General features: G+C 41.6%; 1 protein-coding gene across 3 annotated transcripts in view; it reads left to right on the top strand.

Moving 5' to 3' along the window:
* LOC139547726 (leucine-rich repeat and fibronectin type III domain-containing protein 1-like protein) overlaps nucleotides 1-16,387 on the top strand; it is a 119,860-nt gene that overhangs the window by 87,993 nt on the left and 15,480 nt on the right. The gene's annotated exons all lie outside the window — the stretch shown is intronic.

Raw genomic sequence — 16,387 nt, 5'->3', positions numbered from 1 at the left:
CATGACCGCCTACAGCGATTGCAGAAAGGAAAGATACATTACTTTCATACCCTCTGTTGTTCTTAATCTCTCATCCCGCCGGTATGTACTGTATTCTCCATTTTATCAGCCACCACACAATTAGCACTTACACAAATGTCCTCCTCTTCCAGTGGAATAAAAGCAGGAGATAACACCGTCGAGAGCTACCGCATTCATCACTAGCCATTACTAATATGTCATGCTGTGGTGGCGTACAATCCATTAGAGACAAGGAGCGCTACACTAACGGTTTTACAAAAGGTATAATTAGTTGTTCATTTTAATGAAAACGAGAGATCATATTATTTTGCTTTTTACTCTAGCTGCGGGTGAATATGCATTAGACAATATCGAGGGTGCACGGATGACGATGGATCTGATGAAAACAACTTTATTAATGGAGTTTTCATATGGCGGTGACGGTCATGACGCCTGCGATGATGGTAATTATTTGGCTATTGACGGTGACAACCAGAAGCATGACATAGATGACAGGCTTGAAAGTAGTGACTGATATCAGTAATGACATTGGCCTCTATCATTAGGATGATGACGATGGCCATGACAATTATCCCAAGGGATTACCAGCCAACTCTCTCTGACTTGCTCAGAGTCTGGCAAACCATTCTGTGATTCTCCCCTCTGTATCGGTAACCTGTCTGTCCGTGGCCGGTGACGCGTGACGTGTCTCTCCGCCCTCTGCAACATGCTTGGAAGAGCTTGCATCACACCACATTAGCGAGGGAGTAAAGTTAACTCTTATCAGCGTTGCGCGAGCCCGCAGAACCTCCGCAATCTCAGTCCATACATTATTCACACGGAGGGAGGGCAGGAGTGACACTGGCAGATGGGCAGCAACACACATCCAACCACACATCTTCACCCAGATCCCCCAATTTTAAGATTAGCAAAAGCGCAATGTAAATCCTTGCCTTTGCCAAAGTCCCCTACTGTAACCAATGTGCGCTTTTGTCTTTCACTTTGTGTGCCATTGTCATCACAATCCAATCCGTGTAGCCCTGTCTCCTGGTCTACTGTGCCAGTGTGCTCTATGCCCGGGTGTTCCACGTGTTTGTCACTGAGGGGGCTTCTTTAATTCCCTCAAATGAGTCTGGCTGCCCCTGTGAAGATACGAGGCTAGTGGAGTTGACGCCACACTCTCTGCAGCTAAAAGGATCTCGCATCCTCCACAGGGGTCTTATTATCCCTTCCTCTTCCATAAAGACAATGAATTAGCCCACCCCAACACCGGGGTGAGGGAACGCAGCAGTGCGGGAATATAAATAGCTCCTAATGCTGAGCACTGATATCAAAATTCCATTCATCCTACCTTTTGATTCTTACCCAATTCGTTTTAGCGAGATCCCCGACGGTCGGGTTTGTTTTTCGTTAGAGACAGCGACTGACAGTGTCTCATCTGGGGGATAAAACGCTGAATGACAGAGAGGCTGCTGGGTAAATGGAGATGTTTTGCTGTTAATGGTGGTAGACTGTGGGATCTCAAGGCTAATGCATATGTGTCACTGGTCTCTGATGTTTAACACTTTCTGGTTGGTTGCATTGCAACAGCATGGAAATGGTCAAGTTCGTGTTGCATGGCCCGGTGCCCCGGGTAGGCAGCGTTTCCATTGGTCCTAAAGTGAAATCTTCACCCACCTGGAGCACCGAGCCATGCAAAACGAACTCCACCACTGATTCAAAGGCTACATGGGAATGGGCCTTCCAATGGATCCCTATATATATATATATATCTCTGGTGCTTTTATCTTCTGGTGCATACTAAAGGAGTGCATAGTAGGTACTTCATCTGCACTGGGAATGGGACACACAGCGATTATGAGGTTCGTACAGATGCCACGTTAAAATCCGGTTATACCTTGGATAGATATTTACTGCAGTGTTTCCCCATTTGAGAGTGTGTGTTTTTAAGACATAAGCAGTATCTGTGTGTTTTACAGATGAGGTGAATGTTTTATTGCCGACGTCACAGGGATAGTAAAAAGAGAGACCTCTGGGTATTCATCTGAAGTCTTTTATCCACTCGGTGCGAGATGGCTCTAGTACACAGAAAAATAAGACAGTCAACGGCTCTGTCTTTTAAGATGCACTGCGGGAGAGTCAGGGAGGAGAAAGAGGTGGTGTGGAGAGAAATTGCAGCATCCTGAATAGCCTGTGGGAAGAATTACAACATAGCTGTTTAGGCTCATATACAATAACATAGCATTCTCACACTTACCGTCTGCATGGCCAGAGGTCTCTGACACACCACTCTGAGGCGGACTGACAGAACCAGGTTGCAGGGCAAAGGTCAGCGTGCAACCATTTTGTGTTGAGGGCTGCGGAAATTAATTATTCACACAGATTCATTTTCTAACCAGTCATGTTTATTCCTATTTACCTAAAGCGCATGTTGTAGAGCTTGAAGCGCCCTGTTGTCGACCCCTATTTAGTATCGCTCATCATATGATGCAGCTCTGAAGCGCACACTCTGATTAGCATGGTGGGGAAACCTAGCATGGTTTCCAGTGCTTCCTCTCCACCAGGTAGAGGGCACCGAGGTTAGCTCATGAATAAATGATGAAATAATTGCTGTCTGTTTGAGAGGCTGGTCATGCCTGTCCTACTCTCCCCTTGCCACAGTTCTCTCTGCTTGGCTGAGGCGCCGGCTCAGGCAGAGAGGCCTTGGGCGTGTTCTGTGCTGGCTAATTTCTCGTGGACGTTTAAAAGGCTAGAATCTGTCAAGACCCATGTAGAATTTTGTGATTATGAGCAGCAGTAGTTATATGTACCTATATTTGTGGTGTGGTTTTCATATGAACCCTTTTGGGCTTCCAACCTCACCTGCACACCATTTTTTATTTGTACTGTTTTGTCTTTCACTTCTTTTCTTTGGTGCGAATAAATAAAACCTAAAACCTAGTTCCTGGTTTTGTGTTTTATTCATTGATTATTTGGATGGATATGGATTAGGCAAAGGCAGTGCTTAAACTAGGGAGATGATTTCAAGCCCTGTGCGCAGTAGTTATTGTACCTATGGGGAAACACTGAAGACGGACCATTCGTTCTACATTTATATTTTCATTAAATGTCATGTTTCACATTAACACCCCCAAAACAATAATGTGTAGTGCATATATGTATCAATATGATATGTCACTTTTTTTTTTTTTATTCAAGATTGGACATTTGAAATTAAAATGATGCGGCTGTGCCGATGAACAGCTCTGGAACACTGCACCAGGTGGCTGTATCCCGAGTGGGTTGCTTTTTGACAATAAGGTACCAGACTGTCTACAGACATAATGTTTTTAACCTAGAAGAAGACCCAAATGACAGGAGTAGGCACGAAGGAGTCGATCGGGATTGGCAAGAAGAATGTGGAGTTGTCCTGAAAGCATGGTAAGCCAACGTTAAGGAGTAAGTGTCAGGCTAGCTACAGTAGCTAACGTAAACCCTCTCACTTTTGTACATCACCTTGGTCCGTACAATTGACCTTATTTTAGCGCCCCAAAAACGTAATACTTCAAGATCAACTGTAATGTCAACACCATTGTAAAGCACAATTTCTCCCCTTTCCAACAGAATCAATTACAGGATCCCCACGCTGCCCGTTTCTGCATGATTCAAGAAGGCAATGAGCCCCGTCGGGTCTTTTTAAAAATGGCGGGTGGGGAAGCGAAAACTAATGCGTGATAGTGAGAAGGAGAGATTTTTTTCACTTGATCTGTCCACCTTATCGCCTCTAAAATGTAAATAAAACATTATAAAGAGTTTATATAATGTGTCATTACATACCTATTTGAAGGTTTGTGTCGAATTTGAATCGTGTTTTTAGGGCGGTGCTAAAGTGATCTTAGAAGTAAACAGCGGCTTTGAGAATGATGATCGCATGCAGTGATGACGCAAAAAATGACTAGGTATCCCCCCCTTACCTCCGTCACTGTCCATTTCTTGTTTTTAAAGGATGAGAGACGTGCTACACCTGGTGGAGAGAGATTGTAAGACAGAAATAGTTGCTTTATGCGTGCTGTACGTTACGGAGGGTCCGTTTTTTCAACTTTTCTCCAATACTATAGAGCCATTACCATGTCGATCAACGCTTGAATAGAAACGTAGTTCACACCCCAGATTTTGAAGTCAACACAGTCGCTACAGTCCCATTAGTTTTCTTTGTAGCCTCGTTTGAATGTTGTGGTTGCGCACATTTGTACGGAATGGGGTGAGTTTACGTTAGCTTATTGGTTAGAAATCTAGCTAGCTAACTTGTTGCATTTTAAAGGCAGACTGTCAGTTTAACACTTAACTAGCTAGATAATGAACTAATCTGCAATTATTGTAAACCATTATCTTGCTACCTACGGTAGCTATATCTGTAAGATGTATAGCAAGAAGGATTGTGGCATGTGTCAGAAGCAATTAATGTTGATTAGCTACCTCACGTTAGCTAGATCCCGTTAGCCGTCTATATCCTACAGATGTAACTCAGAGGTGTAGCCTACTTAAGCAATAGAGTAGATACTTATAGAATTAATAGGGTTGTCACTTAGCTAGCTAGGCCATATTTGAGTCAGTTTGGCTGCAAAGTTGGGTCTCAAAAATCAGTTATTTAAGTTAACAGCTAGCTACAGTAAAATAAGGAGGAGCATGATGCTATGGTGGAATGAGTCGAGGTAGCATAGGTTCGTGATATGAGACTTGGTGCCATAATATAATTCACTTGGATACTGTCATCTTTTTTTTTTAATTAGCTCTATTGTTGTTATTTACAGACATGAATCAGGAAATAGGCAAACTGATACATGAATCCTAATTGCAGTTTCAATTTTCTTTTGTTTATCTCTGCAGGTTTGTCACATGATGTCGTGGAGCCTGGTGGAGATAGATACCACCATTCTACAAGGCACATATGTATATGCATCCAGGTTGAGGCTTGCTACCAGCAGGAACATGGAGCACTATGTGTTAGTTAGTCATAATATTGTTTTCCTTTACATTGCATGATTGTACTCTTGTAATAGTAATTTTATACTCCTGTATAATCCTGGAGTAATTCTCTGTCAGAGAGGCTGTGATTAGAGGGTTATGCAGGAGGACCTGTGCCCGTGGGAGGTCAGGGGTGAGGATTGTAATTTCAACTGTATTTCAAGCCCACCTCTATCTGTTTCTCTCCAGGTGATACAGAGACAGAATGGTCCAAGCAAGGACCTCTAGAGCCTTCTGACAAATTACCTGCGATCTCTCCAGAGCGCAGAGAAGTAAGCTGGACTCATAATAGTATACTTGATGCACTCTGTTGATCTCCTTTACTATGGACGTCTGCCTGTGTGATCACATAGCATATTGTCCTGGGCCACTGGTTGGATTGGATTTAATGTACTCACTCAAACTCATTCTCTCTCCTCCCTGTAAAAGTCTCACATATTTGTGTAAAAACTAACTTGTGTGTCCATCCCCCTGTCCCCAGGTGAGTCTTCTGGGCTATGGAACTCTAGAACAGCAGATCAAAAAACCTGCCACCCTGTTGTCCCCTATCCACAGACGCTTCCTTTAAGAAGGATGCAACCATTTTAATTAACACATTTTGGGATTGACCAAATGCAATTAAGTTTTGTATAAGCAATTAATTTTCCTTTTTCAATTGTTAGATTAAAAACAATGACTTGTTCGTAGCATGTTTGTCACATTGGTCTATTTTTTTTTACTCCTGTGTTAACTTCAACATCAAGATAGCGCTTAGAGTTTGAGGCAAAAGGTCAAATACTTTTTAATGAATGTATATCGGACACATCACACACACGTGTGTCAACTAAAATATACTGTATATCCCAGTCAAGATTGAAGAATGGGTCAAATGGACGAAGTGAATATAAGTCAATGCTTTTGCCCGTAGTACTTCGTATGAATTTGAGAGGAGACATACAATACATGTTGACAGAATGGCTGTGAGAGAGAGCCTGTAGCTGTGCTCCCAGGTAAGGCCCTGGCTTCCGGTAGCACTGAAGGCCCCAGTATTCAGTCAGGCAGCTTGAAGATGTGTGTCACTATCCAGGCCCATGAGACGGCATGACAATAAATACATGTGTACCTTTCATCAGCAAAGCCATTTTAGAAATTACTGCACATGTTGCTGAACAATTCAACCCATTTGTTAGTGCCACTGATCCACTGCATATGAAAATTCCCTTCTATGCAGTTCATAAGCATGGACTGTAATACCTCTATGGTCCTGTGGTGAAACAACTGCTGTGTAAGGTATTGGGCAATGGCTTTATTCCAGGGCCCTTATTCAGTGTCTTCAGAGTATGAATGGGTGATCTAGGACCAGCTCCCCCTTGTCAGTGTAATCATATTCATTGTGATATAAAAGCCAAAACTGATCCTAAATCAGTACTGCTATTCTAAGATGCTTTCTGGATATGGGGCCCTGGTCTGCCTGCGGCATCCTGCTTTCTGTGACCCAACTCCCTCGCCACCTGAAATGCAACAACAACATGAATAAGAATTAGCCTAGTCAGTCAGTAACTTAGCTAATTAACGAAACACTAAGGTAAATGTGCACATTCCCAGTCAGCCAAAAAGCAAGCCTATTGTTAGTAAAATCTGGAGAGGCATTTATCAGTATTGGCAACTTTTTCAGTCTCAAAATGCATCAACAGGCAGGGGAATTAAGTAGTTTGACAAAAAGTGTTTCATAGTCAGTAACTAGTCTTTTTAAAATATAGCTAGCAATTATATAGCTAGCTAGTTATTTTCTAGAAGCCTAGCTACAGTCCACTTCTCATTGGTTACTGACATCCAGGGGAAGGCGGGTGCAGTTCATGACGACCCATAGGATGCATACAGAGTTTTAAACTGATCCTAGAACAGATTCAACATTTTCAGATTTTGCAGTACCTATCAGGAATTTCGCTGCCAAACGAGTTCTGTTTCACTCAGAGAAATAATTCAAATGGTTTTAGAAACTAGAGAGTGTTTTCTATCCAATAGTAATAATAATATGCATATTGTACGAGCAAGAATTGAGTACGAGGCAGTTTAATTTGGGAACGCTAAATGTCGAAGTTGAAACAGCACCCCCTGTAGTGTCAAGAGGTTTTAAGGATCGGGGTCGCGCCAGCGGGACAACTTCCGGTGAAACTGGAGGGCGCACAATTCAAATAAATTCTAAGAAATATTATGGATTTTAACCTGTCTAGGGCTGGGGTTCCACTAGCCCCTCGCCAACAGCCAAGGAAATTGCAGGGCACCAAATTCAATCAACAGACATCTCATAATTCAATTTTCTCAAACATACAAGTATTAGACACCATTTTAAAGATAAAATTCTCGTTAATCCAACCACAGTGTCCGATTTCAAAAAAGCTTTTCGGCGAAAGCAGAACATATCATTATGTTAGGTCAGCAACTAGTCACAGAAAGCATACAGCGATTTTCCAACCAAAGAGAGGATCAACAAAAAGCTGAAATATTGATAAAATGAATCATTAACCTTTGAAATTCTTCATCAGATGACACTGCTTTCGACAACGTTACACAATACATGTATGTTTTGTTCAATCAAGTTCTTATTTATGTCAAAAAAACTCAGTTTACATTTGTCTTTGCCTCCAAAACATCCTGTGAATTTGCACAGAGCCACATCAAATCACAGAAATACTCATAATAAACACTGATAAAAGATACAAGTGTTATTCACAGATTTAAAGATATGCTTCTCCTTAATGCAACCGCTGTGTCAGATTTCCCCCCAAAAAATCGGAAAAAGCAAACCATGCAATAATCTGAGTACGGCGCTCAGAGACCAACACAACCTAAGAAGATATCCGCCATGTTGGAGTCAACATAAGTCAGAAATAGCATTATAAATATTCACTTACCTTTGATGATCTTTGTCAGAATGCACTCCCAGGAATCCCAGTTCCACAATAAATGTTTGATTTGTTCCATAAAGTTCATAATTTATGTCCAAATACCTCCTTTTGTTAGCGCGTTTGGTAAACAAATCCAAACTCCCAACGCCCGTGCAAGTCCAGCGGAACGTACGGACGAAAAGTCCAAAAAGTTATATTACAGGTCGTAGAAACATGTCAAACTAAGTATAGAATCAATCTTTAGGATGTTATTAACATAAATCTTCAATAATTTTCCAACTGGATAATTCCTTTGTCTTCAGAAATGCAAATGGAACGGGAGCTACCTCTCATCTGACTGTGCGTGACCAGCTCGTGGCTGCTGGCAAACCTCTGACTCATTCCCCTCTCATTCGGCCCCACTTCACAGTAGAAGCATCAGACAAGGTTCTAAAGACTGTTGACATCTAGTGGAAGCCGTAGGAAGTGCAACATGACCCATATCCCACTGTATCTTCAATAGTGGCTGAGTTGAAAAACGACCAACCTCAGATTTCCCACTTCCTGGTTGGATTTCTTCTCAGGTTTTTGTCTGCCATATGAGTTCTGTTATACTCACAGACATCATTCAAACAGTTTTAGAAACTTCAGAGTGTTTTCTATCCAAATCTACTAATAATAGGCATATATTAGCAACTGGGACTGAGTAGGAGGCCGTTTACTCTGGGCACGCTTTTCATCCAAACGTGAAAATGCTGCCCCCTTTCCATAAGAAGTTACATTTAGGTACATATAAGTGTCTTATATTGGCTGAAAGCTTAAATTCTTGCTAATCTAACTGCACTGTCCGATTTACAGCAAAAAACATGCCATGCAATTGTTTGAGTACGGCGCCCCACATCAAAATATTTGTCCACCGGCACAGGATTAAATATTCACTTACTTTTTGAAAATCTTCCTCTGATTTGTCATCCAAAGGGTCCCAGCTATAACATGTAGTGTCGTTTTGTTAGATAAAGTCCTTCTTTATATCCCATAAAGTCTGTTTACTTCGCACCATCAATTTGAGTAATCTACTTGCAGAGAAAGGAATCCGAAAATCTACCCCTAAACTTTGTTTCGCCAAGTCAAAATCTGTTTCTATTTTCTCCTCAGATGCCATAAAATTTTATCAAACTATAATATTTATTTCGGAAAGAAGTATGTTCAATAGGAAACCGATTCTTCATGGCGCGCTCACACACGGATTTCCAAGACTGTGTCCTACCAACATTTTTGAAGTTACAAGCCTGAAACCTTGAACATAGACTGCTGACACCCCGTGGAAGCCATAGGAATTGCGTCCAGGGATAATTTACAATATGACCTTTCTCTTGCATTTCTAAGAGGATGGTCTCTCAAAAAAAAGTATTTATTATTTTAACATTTCCAGAAACTTCAAAGTGTTTTCTTTCCAATGGTACCAATTATATGCATATCCTGGCCTCAGGGCCTGAGCTACAGGCAGTTTACTTTGGGCACGTCATTCAGGCGGAAATAGAGAAAAAAGGGGCCTAGTCCTAAGACGTTTTAATGGCATTTTTCTCAACTTTTCTCAATCAGATGGATAGCTAGCAAATATTTTTGTTTTCCCTAACATCTACAGTAAAGTTGCCTGATACAGCGGGCCAGTTGATAGTAATGTAGAATGAATGATACAGCTAGCTAACTGCAATGCCAATGGCTAGCCAGAGTTCATCTGAAATGTATACTTACCGGTGAACAACAGTACACGCTTCGTCCACTGCCAGTCCTATCAACCGCTTGCTGAACATGGTTGTTTGAAGACATTTTCTCCATACATCGCTTGGTGTATGTTGATAGTTTGCACGCTAGCGAAATCGTCCTCTTTGCCAGTCAAACATTTTACGCACAACTGTTGCAGTGGCTTAAACGACGGGATGGAGTGGACACTGCTAAGATTCAAAATATCTGTGTTGAAAACATTCAGTACTCACTCAATCATCCATTATTACTGCTTTGCACCTGTCCACCCGGATCATAAATACAGGTAATTAGCATAAGGGAGGGGCGTGGCCGAGAGTTTCCTTATGCGAGGGAAGCGACTTCGCTTCTTTCCTTCACACAACGGAAATCACAATTTCACATTCCCCCCAGAAGTTTAACAGGAAGTGATAACTTTTATTTCTGTGTAACCAAGATTATGTGCTGGCTAACTGTCTCTTCTGACTGCTCCTCACCGCAGTGGGGGCCAACCAACGTCAATAATGCATCAGACCCCTGCTTACAGGTGAAGGGAGAGCTTGGCAGGCAGGAGTGGGCACTTCCCTTTCTGCAGATATTTTATCCATGACCTGCTTCCTCACCACACACAGGCCCTTTTAGTCAAACACACAACATTATGGGCAGAATTCAGTCTGTGCTAAGGATCAGGAGGGTAGAGGCCTAGTTCAGAAGGGAAACGAGGAGCAGATATAGGCTCTGCTACACACAGACTGATTGTCCCTGCCTGTGCTCTTTGTTCTGGGGCCCGGGGGCAGCGTTTTCCCTGATGTTCTGAGGAGAATGAATAATGGGGCGTGGCACGGAGTCTCTGTGGCAACCAGGCCTGTCGGCACAATACAGCCACTTTCACGCACTTAGAGAAGCTGACAGGCAGCTGTGTGTGTGTGTCTGTGTATATGCATGTGCGTTCATCCGCACGTGCATCTTTATGTGTTTGTGTAGAGGTATGTGTGTAACCTTGAGAGCAGCGGCACCAACAGTATTTCATTTTTTACTATTTTATCAATCAACTTCTATTTGAATCATTGACTCATCAGTATTAAATGGATGTTTGTAACTAATTTAAAATGCAGTGGAAATGCAGCCTGATGCGTGGAGATTTAAGAAGGGATTAGTGTTTGTGTGTTGGTTCTAATCTGTCCCCAAACAGAGCTTCTCAATGACCCCAAACTGGCTAAGGAAATACCAGGGGAAAATAAGTTCAGCCCCATGAATCAAAATGTAAATCCTCAAACTGAAACTTTGCTCAACAATTTTTATGAAGAATCTTGTCTCTCTCTAATTGAGTTCACCTCTGGCTTGTCTATTCTCCCAACCTGGTATAATGAATCCTGTCAAGCACATTTATTTTACAAAGAGCATTACATATTTCCCATCTGAATTCCATTCTGGGGCCACCTGACGCGTACCTGATATCAATGGGACAACACAGAGAGTCAGAGCAATTGACTGTCACTTATCCTCAACCTTCCTTTTGGAAAAGCCCATTTGGGGAAACTGGTAGCACAGCCTTGGGAGAGAGTGTGTGTGTGTGTGTGTGTGTGTGTGTGTGTGTGTGTGTGTGTGTGTGTGTGTGTGTGTGTGTGTGTGTGTGTGTGTGTGTGTGTGTGCAGTGATTCAAAGTTGCATGCACTACCACTCTCCCGAACCCCTCAGTCAATGGGGGCTGGTTAGTAACCTATTCAGGTGTGCCTGAGACGACAGCTAGCTCTGATAATTGTATAAATAAATGAGCATGGTGTGTAAGCATACACACCTCACTAGCGATACGCCTTTAATTCCCACTGCTTCCTCGATACGCCATCATCCACCATGCAATTTTTTAGGTCAGCGTTTCTCCGCCAGACTGCATGCCAATCATTCAGGAAATTATACAGTGCATCCCTACAGATGGGATTATGTGGGAAGGAAATGTCATTTTTTGTAATATTTTTGTGTTCATACTTATTTCTCTTGAGAAAACATGGAGGCTGATTTTAGTAAGAGCTACTACCAATATTAAAAAACAGTGTATGTCACAGGTAGAAAGACTGCATCTGTAGCACAAATTAATTATCACCCCTCTAAAGATTCCAGACAAAGTACAATATATAGATATACGATACCAGTCAAAGGTTTGAACACTTCCAACTCATTCAAGGGTTTTTCTTTATTTTTACTGTTTTCTACATTGAAGAATAATAGTGAAGACATCAAAACTATGAAATAACACATATGGAATCATGTAGTAACCAAAGAAAGTGATTTAGATTCTTCAAAGTAGCCATCCTTTGCCTTGATGACAGCTTTGCACATTCTCTCAACCAGCTTCACCTGGAATGCTTTTCCAGCAGTCTTGAAGGAGTTCCCAGATATGTTGAACACTTATTAGCTGCTTTTCCTTCACTCTGCAGCCCAACTCAACCCAAACCATCTCAATTGGGTTGAGTTTGGGTGATTGTGGAGGCCAGGTCATCTGATGCAGCACTCCATCACTGTCATTCTTGGTCAAATAGCCTTTACACTGCCGGAAAGTCTGTTGGGTCATTGTCCTGTTAAAAAACAAATGAGTCACACTAAGTGCAAACCAGATGGGATGGCGTATCGCTGCAGAATGCTGTGGTAGCCATTCTGGTTAAGAGTGCCTTGAATTCTAAATAAATCACTGACAGTGTCACCAGCAAAGCACCCCCACACCATCACACGTCCTCCTTCATGCTTCACGGTGGGAACTACACATGTGGAGATCATCCGTTCACTTACTCTGCGTCTCACAAAGACACGGCGGTTGGAACCAAAAATCTTACATTTGGACTCATCAGACCTTAGGACAGATTTCCACCGGTCTAATGTCCATTGCTCGTGTTTCTTGGCCCAAACAAGTCTCTTCTTATTATTGGTGTCTTTTAGTAGTGGTTTCTTTGCAGCAATTCGACCTTGAAGGCCTGATTCACGCAGTCTCCTCTGAACAGTTGATGTTGAGATATGTCTGTTACGTCTGTTATGTCTGTTACTTGAACTCTGTGAAGCATTTATTTGGGCTGCAATTTCTGAGGCTGGTAACTCTAATTAACTTATCCTCTGCAGCAGAGGTAACTCTGGGTTTTCCTTTCCTGTGGCGGTCGTCATGAGAGACAGTTTCATCATAGCAATTGATGGTGTTTGCGACTGCACTTGAATAAACTTTCAAAGTTATTGAAATGTTCCGGGTTGATTGACCTTCATGTCTTAAAGTAATGATGGCCTGTCATTTCTCTTTGCTTACTTGAGCCGTTCTTGCCATAATATGGACTTGGTCATGAAGCTGGTTGAGAGAATGCCAAGAGTGTGCAAAGCTGTCATCAAGGAAAAGGGTGGCTACTTTGAAGAATCTCAAATATAAAATATATTTTTGATTTGTTTAACACTTTTTTAGTTGCTACATGATTCTATATGTGTTATTTCGTAGTTTTGATGTCTTCACTAATATTCTACAATGTATAACACAGTAAAAAATAAGGAAAAACCCTTGAATGAGTAGGTGTGTCCAAACTTTTAACTGGTACTGTAATTTAAAACATGCTCTTTCATACCTGTCTTAGGGGATCAAGGCCTCTATTACTATAGGCCAATGTTGTATACTGTATGTTGTTTAGAGTATGCATATGTGGTGCATTTAAATAATTATATTAGGAAATTGGTTTTTAACACCTACCAAATAAGGATTTATCAATATTAGTGATCCAATGATGCATTTTGGGATCAACAAGCTGATTGTCGTAGTTATTTACCAAGAAGCAGCATTTCATTTGCATTCCATTTCAAGCTTCATTCATCTCATCAGGCTCTTCACTTAGAGATTTCAATCAGCCTCGGAGGAAAAAAAAGAATAGCAGTTTCATTTCTCTGCCCTAAATTTCCCACAAAGAGAATAATTTGCTTCCCTATTCACAATCGGCACCAGGCTTCATTGTGGAGTAATTTAATTTGGGGTATCTGCCGCAAGGATGTTTCATGAATCAGAAATCAGTCCCCCTGCATCGCTCCAATAACTTTTTTCTATTCCTTTTTGTAGCTATGTTCATGTGTTTTACACCTAAAGTGTCTCATGTCTGATAGCCTATTCCAGAGCTGCCATGTCCATGATAAATCCCGCAATAAACCAAAGCACAAAAACACCAGATAAAGGTCCTCTGCACAGCCCAGATCAAGGCGACTTTGTTCAGCATTGTGCCATGAGGATTCTCCGTAAAGGCAGTCTGGATGTCATCCCTATACAGAGAGAGAGAGACAGAATGAGGCAGACTCTGGGCTTCCAGTCAAAAGAACAGGCAACGGTGAGGCAAACAAGAGGACTTCAGAGCACTTTTAAAGTGGCTAGTCATAGAGCTCCTCCTTCTCCCTGCCACACTTTAATAGGATCCAGGATTGAGATCTACTTTTTCCCCTACAGACCATAACATTAACTATTAAAGGGGAGAGGAAGAGAAAGGGGGACAGAGACACAGAGAGAGAGAGAGCGACACACCGAGAGAGACAAACATAGGGAGAGAGAGAGAGATGAAGAAAATTGTCTTTGCTGACTCGTGGACTAATTTGAAGACTTTTCCGTGATCCTAGTTGGATTAGGATAATTCTTCCTCAAACAGGTGCTCTCGTTTTAGTAGTCGATAGGTTGGAGGAGTTCCCAAGCAAAACGGCCACCTCAGGGGATCCGCAATTAATAAACAAACGTCTTCTAGCACTGTCTTTCACCTTTTAATAGGAATACACTCAACCAATTTCCGGCCAGTGTAAGTCTGATAGTGATTCGAACACAAGAACATTGACCAAGATAAATGGAAGAACATTATATCAGCTGAAACCTATTGATATTCCTATATTCTCCAATCCCCGTTAAGGCCTTCGTATTACATGTGAAAGAGGAATTCCCTTGGACTCAGACATCTGATAAGATTGTCTGTAAGAGCATTAGCTACAATGACTCTTAAAAAATTGAGATAAGGTTATGGTTGGTTGATTGTCTGAATGGAGAACGTGGATTTGAACCTTTCATAACCTTGTCGTTGACACGTCACTTCTCTAGCTGGTACTGAATTGGAAAAGCCTCTAGAAGAAGATGCAAAAATAATCTGGGTGAAAAAAGATTAGGAAGAGGATGCAGTGGCAGCAATAACATTTCTGGCTGGATGTCAGGGTTACGATTATTGTTACTTTTCCCCATGTACTTCATTTTGTCAATTCACATAAGTGAAATCATTTTCTTGTATGCACTAGATTTTTCGGAAGTTGGTGCAAACAACTCAGAGAATATTTCCTATTTAATTATGTCTGGTTTGCGTAACAGCTTTCTCTGCTAGTAGAACATGTATTTGACAAATGAAAATGACATTTCCATTATTATATTTACAATTTTTTTCTGTCCTTAGTGTACATGTTAAACTTCCATCCAGAAAAGTTAGAATATTTCTTGGTTTATATTGAATAGGGGTTCTCATGATCGCAGGCTCAAACTGGAGGCACCTTGTGATTTAACACTGTACTGAGCAATGCACATTCTCAGTCACTGTGTCTCGGTGGAGGACATTTCGGGATGGACAGTAACAAGGCCCTAGCCAAAGTCACCCATTCTTTCAACCCTGTCAACAATGTCTTCTCTACGTCTTCAAAATAATGGTTAACATTAAATGATTATAATTTATTTTAACAAGTCCAGGAGAGTTTTCTTAACTTAAGTGTTCTACTGTGTTCTACCTCAAGCAAGGCGGCTTAATGAGATGACACTGGGCATTGTTTACAAACTCAGCTTTTTGAACAGTTGAAGTGAATTTAAATGTCAAGACTTGTTAGCCAGATAATGACACACACGTAATGAAAATGGGAGATTTGGAAGCTTTTTGGAGTTAAGCGAATGGAGACTGACATTTAATCACAGCTCAAGATGTCGCCGGGATCACTTTTAATGACCGTCATCCTCTCCTTTTTCCCTAGTGAAAGAGTTCCGGACGTATGCGGGAAAATATCACTGCTCACGTATACTGTCAGAGATCACACGCGTGACCGCACACTATCACAGTGCATTTCAGCGGTCTGTACTACGGTGTTGCCAACTTTGTCCTTTCTGTCACAACAGTCTGCATACTGTTGTCATTGTAAAGGTCGGATTCACCAGATTATTATCACAGGGAACGGTGTCTGCCGACGACTACTTGGTTTTATTGTCTCTTTGTTCATTTTTTTTTTTTCCCCCCTGACCTTGCCCTCATGATAGTGCTGCACAGCTGCAGGAATGGGACAAGATCATTGACATAATCTAGGAAAAGTGGAGCAATCCTGAAAAATTACCTGACAAATGGAGTCCAATCATATACAGTAATTTCAGTTTGGTGCTGAAAGGGGTGATTTCAGAATGAAAAGGTATGGTACCTAAAGGAAAATGAAATGGCTTGTGTTGGAGCAACATACAGTACCTACTGATGTTCATAGGCTCACCAGTGCTTCTGAAGCCTACTTGCACCATATTATCTGGTAGTATTGGCACCTAATGGGCACATGCTTTACTCCTTGGATGGACATTGATCTCAATATGGTCTTTCTCTACAAACTCATTGGACCAGGGTTAGATGATTGACTGTGGATGTAACTCACAAGCTCTCTGCAGAGTCAACATTTCAGAGAATCCACAAGGGACCCTTATACGGATTACTTTCATCCATAATATATTCCATGTTATGCATTTCTGGTAAATCCATTTTATGGCCCTTGAATATTGA

This window comes from Salvelinus alpinus, chromosome 21, assembly GCF_045679555.1.
Source record: "Salvelinus alpinus chromosome 21, SLU_Salpinus.1, whole genome shotgun sequence".
Classification (NCBI taxonomy): Eukaryota; Metazoa; Chordata; class Actinopteri; order Salmoniformes; family Salmonidae; genus Salvelinus; species Salvelinus alpinus.
The sequence above is the reverse complement of the archived record's forward strand: the minus strand, read 5'-3'. Positions and strand labels throughout refer to the sequence as shown.